This window comes from Centroberyx gerrardi, chromosome 24 (genome assembly GCF_048128805.1).
Source record: "Centroberyx gerrardi isolate f3 chromosome 24, fCenGer3.hap1.cur.20231027, whole genome shotgun sequence".
Taxonomy (NCBI): domain Eukaryota; kingdom Metazoa; phylum Chordata; class Actinopteri; order Beryciformes; family Berycidae; genus Centroberyx; species Centroberyx gerrardi.
Genome location: NC_136020.1, coordinates 24,572,030 through 24,577,029, shown reverse-complemented (window position 1 = coordinate 24,577,029; position 5,000 = coordinate 24,572,030). Strand labels below are relative to the sequence as shown.

Below are 5,000 nucleotides of genomic sequence, written 5' to 3'. Positions count from 1 at the left end.
ACTGGATTCTATTTAGACTGTAGTCTGTTTAAATCAGATTAGACTGTAGTCTGTTTAAATCAGATTAGACTGTAGTCTGTTTAAATCAGATTAGACTGCAGTCTGTTTAAATCAGATTAGACTGTAGTCTGTTTAAATCAGATTAGACTGTAGTCTGTTTAAATCAGATTAGACTGTAGTCTGTTTAAATCAGATTAGACTGCAGTCTGTTTAAATCAGATTAGACTGTAGTCTGTTTAAATCAGATTAGACTGTTTAAATCAGATTAGACTGCAGTCTGTTTAAATCAGATTAGACTGTTTAAATCAGATTAGACTGTTTAAATCAGATTAGACTGCAGTCTGTTTAAATCAGATTAGACTGTTTAAATCAGATTAGACTGCAGTCTGTTTAAATCAGGTACAGAATGGGAATATTGTCAGATACAAACTGAAGTCTGTTTCTGTCTCTGACTTCTTGTCGGTTTGAAAAGTCGTTTTTAAAAGTCGACACAAACAAAGATGAAACTTTCCCTTCGATGATCTTCAGTCTGACTCTCTGCTCACCTCTCTGATGAATATCAAAAAACTGTTTCCTACCTGGAAAGTTAGGAAAATCGAAAACATCAAACGTCAAAACATTTTGAAACAGCGATGACCTTTAACCTTCTCCACATGGAGGAGGAATCAGTTCAGTGTCAGTCAGCAGGAGGAAAACTCTTCTGAACACAAGCAGCTTCATCACAGGATTGTAGTTCAACCATCAGCACTAACTTCTGTTTGACTGAAGTTTGTTAAATCAGCTCGTTAAACTGCAGGGCGGCCATGTTGGTTTATCGTTTGTCTTCCTGGTTTGATTTTCTGACAAAACAGCAGGTGAACGCAGCGTTGTTTAAGTCCCAGATGATGGACTTTCCCAGCAGCACATGAACGCAGCATCTGTCTGCTCATTTGTTGATTTTATTCTGGTTTTATTGTTTCTGTAAAGCTTCTGCAGAGACCCTCCTGTGCAGTAATTGACTTCATTTTTACTACAAGGGTTTTTGGTTTAATTCCCAACTCGCACTCTCTCTCGCCTTCGCTATTATCATGTTACATCTTGAGACTTTTTTTCAAAATGATTGTGTTACCATCTGATGCTCTGAGTCTGTTGTTAAAAAGCGCCAATATAGCGCTTTCACTATTCTCTGCCGTGCACTGACTGTTCTACTGCTTATTATCTCGGATAGTGTACACGTCCACCCTGGCCCTGCTGCAAATGTTGCTTTCCCCAATATTGGATTGACTACAAATGATCTTTGCTTTGGTGATTTCTATGCCTGAAAAAACCTGGGCTTCCTGCACATTAATGCAAGAAGTTTATTACCTAAAATAGATCAATTAAAAGTCTGGGTTCATGGCTCCAATCCTGAAGTACTAGTCATAACTGAGACATGGTTAAGAAAGTCCATTTCCTACTCTGAAGTACACCTGCCAGGTTACAATCTGTTTAGGCAAGATAGCTCTTCTAAGGGTGGGGGGGTGGCAATTTTTTACCAAAGAACACCTTCAGTGCCCTATTGCCCTCGTGAAATCTATCCTAAAACGGTTTGACTTATTAGTTTTGAACATCAAGCTATCAGATAGCTACTCACTGTCAGTGGCTGGTTGTTATCCTCCATCAGCACCAGCTTGTACCCTAGCAGCCTTAAGCAGCGCCCTGGCCCCCTTTACCAGATCAGAGCTCGTCCTATTAGGTGACCTCAGCTGGGACATGCTCAAGCCACCTGACAAAGTACTTCAGCAATTTGACTCCCTAAATCTCCATCAAATCATATCCCTTCCTACTAGGTATGACTCCAAAAACCCTTAAAAGGCCACGTTGATTGATGTTATCTTCACAAACTCCCCCCATATGTACCAGTCTGGTGTGTTTTGCGGTGATATTAGCGACCGCTGTTTTATTGCCTGTTGCTCTGCTAAACAGCCTGTCCGGATCAGTCGTAAACAAATCCTAAAAAACTTCAACACTCAAGCCTTTTTACATGACCTGGCCAATGTGGAATGGTTTAGAGTCGGCCTGATCCCGTCTGTAAATGATGCATGGAATTTGTTTTGTGACCTGTTTAGTGCCATTGTTAAAGCATGCCCCTGTCAAAAAATAAGAATAAAAAATCGACACAGTCCCTGGTTTGACCGTGAGCTTGCAGTGCTCCTTCAACAGCTATCTAGATCCCCTGCAGACTTTATCACTTACCGTGGATGACATTATAGTCTCTGATAAGGTGCGTATGGCCTGATATTTTTAATCAGCATTCATAAAGTCTGGTTTTATTTACGAGTCTGCTAAACCCCCGCCTGGCCAATAGGTTTTCTCCCTTAAGCCCACACCCCAATTCACCTGAAGCCTCTCACGCTATTTCCCCCCCAGGCCCCCTGCCTCCTTACATAGCCTCACTCTACAGGCTGTCTCGGAGGGTGAGGTCTTGGATGAGCTGCTTAGGCTGGACCCAAAAAAACAGCTGGGTTTGATGAGCTGGACCCTTTCTTCTTTAAGATTGCGGCCCCATCATCGCAGCTCCCATCGCAGATCTTTTGAACCCTCCCCTCCACACAGCGGAAATCCCACGCGCATGGAAAGCAGCTGTAGTGAGGAGACCAGGCTGATCCTAATTGTTATAGGCCCATCTCTTATACTGCCCTGTGTATCAAAAGTGTTGGAAAAACTTGTAAATAAGCAACTTACTAACTACCTGGATGTTTTGTAATATTTTGTCTGGTGTTCAATCTGGTTTCCGATCTGGTTATGGCTGTGTCACTGCAACCCTCAAAGTCCTTAATGACATTACTTCCGCTTTAGATTCTAAACAACACTGTGCAGCAATCTTTATTGATTTATCTAAGACACTGTCGATCACTCTGTCCTGGCAGGCCGGGCAGGGTCGGGGTCTCTGGTCACTCGCTGGCGTGGTTCTCAGACCACCTCACTGATAGGGTGCAACGTGTTAAATCAGAACAACTCCTCTCTCAGCCCCTCCCTGTCACTAAGGGTGTACCCAGGGCTCGATCCTAGGCCCCACATTATTTTCTATATATATAAATGACATTGCTTGTCCTGTTGGAGACTCATCTATTCACCTTTATGCTGATGATACAGTTCTTTATGCCGCTGGTCCCTCCCCAGACGCAGTACTTATCACTTCAGGACAGCTTCCTTAGGGTTCCTTCTCCACCCTAAACCTCTTGTTAAACACTACTAAGACCAAGGTCATGTGGTTCGGTAGGAAGGGTTCTGTGCCCCTTCCAGCCCGAGATATCACTACCCTCGACGGGACTATCATAGAGCAGGTCACTGAATATAAGTACTTGGGTATCTGGCTAGACAGCACTCTGTCTTTCTCACACCATATCAGCAGGTTACAGTCTAAGGTCAAATCTAAAATTAGCATCTTGTACAGAATGCGCTCCTCCTTCACTCTCTCTGCTAAATTAACTCTTGTTCAAATGACCATTCTTCCCATGTTAGACTATGGTGACGTTATATAGGTCGGCATGCAAGGGCGCACTCCAGAAGCTTGATGTTCTCTATCACTCTGCTGTCCGGTTTGCTATCCTTTCAAAACACACCACTGCTCTCTATATTCCTCTGTCAACTGGCCATCCTTACACACCCGTCGTAATATTCACCGGTTCAAGCTTATTTACAAAACCCTCCTTGGTCTACACCCCCCCCCCCCCCCCCCCCCACCTGTGTCACTAGTTGCAAAATACATCTGCTGCCTACAACACCCGTTCTGCTCACCTTATTCTGCTGAAAGTTCCCAAAACAAATACCGTATTCAGTCTGTCGTCATTCCGGTCTGCCGCAGCCACAGACTGGAACAATCTGCAAAAAACTCTAAAACTGGACAATTTTATCCCCAAGTCAGTTTTCAAAGACTCTATTATGGACATTCTCACTGATACATGCAGCTGTTTCCCGACCCACTAATATTCCCTAACCCTTGCTTGTCGATTGCTTACAGTTTGTCCCGTGAATATTCTTACCTTTCTTGCTGTGGCTGTGTTGCTTTGCCTGTTTGTCTTATGCTTGTGTTTCCTATTCCTGTCCTGCTGTTGTGTCGCCTGATGCTCCTTCTGGTCACATGCTATTCCTGGTCACATGTTACTCCTGTCCTGCTGTTGTATCGCCTGATGCTCCTTCCTGGTCACATGTTATTCCTGGTCACATGTTATTCCTGTTCTGCTGTTGTGTCGCCTGATGCTCCTTCCTGGTCACATGTTATTCCTGGTCACATGTTATTCCTGTTCTGCTGTTGTGTCGCCTGATGCTCCTTCCTGGTCACATGTTATTCCTGGTCACATGTTACTCCTGTCCTGCTGTTGTATCGCCTGATGCTGCTGTCTGCTAGCTGCTTGCCCGTTGCTTGTGTGCTAGACCGTATGTCATGTATGTAATGCTTGTTGTCACACGTAATGCTTGTTGTGATTGTATGTAAGTAGTGGTGTGTTGGAAATGTTTGGATGTGTGCTGCTGTCTTTTAATTTTTGACATTTCTTATTAGCCCCCACCCCCCTCCCTCAAGAGGCTTTGCCTTTTGCCAGGGCGCCATTGTAAATAAGAATTTGTTCTTAATCACTTGCCTGGTTAAATAAAGGTTAAATAAATAAAATAAATAAATAAAAGTAAGGCAAAGTTTATAGTGAAACTGTGTTCTACTGAGGAAGTGAAGACAAAGACGTCCGGGCTGCGTTCAGGTTCGAACGGCTCTCAGGCGTTACACACCGGCTGCAGAGCAGACAGAGTGACGTTCACAAACTAAAAGAAACACTGGAAATTATAATGAATTTACTAATGCTGCATGATTTATTTTTATTTATTTATTTTTTGCGAGGAATCATCATGTCATGATAGAATGTTAAAATTAAACTACAAACAGCAAAATTTAAAAGAGAAAAAAGATGAAAATGAAAAGTAAAACGTGAAGCTTAAAGTTAAAGGTTAAAATGGAAAATCGTACATATTTGATATATTTTAATTTA

General features: G+C 42.7%; 1 protein-coding gene across 1 annotated transcript in view; it reads left to right on the top strand.

The window, feature by feature from the left end:
• Window positions 1-5,000, top strand: part of LOC144538090 (thyrotropin-releasing hormone-degrading ectoenzyme-like) — a 122,706-nt gene that overhangs the window by 85,782 nt on the left and 31,924 nt on the right.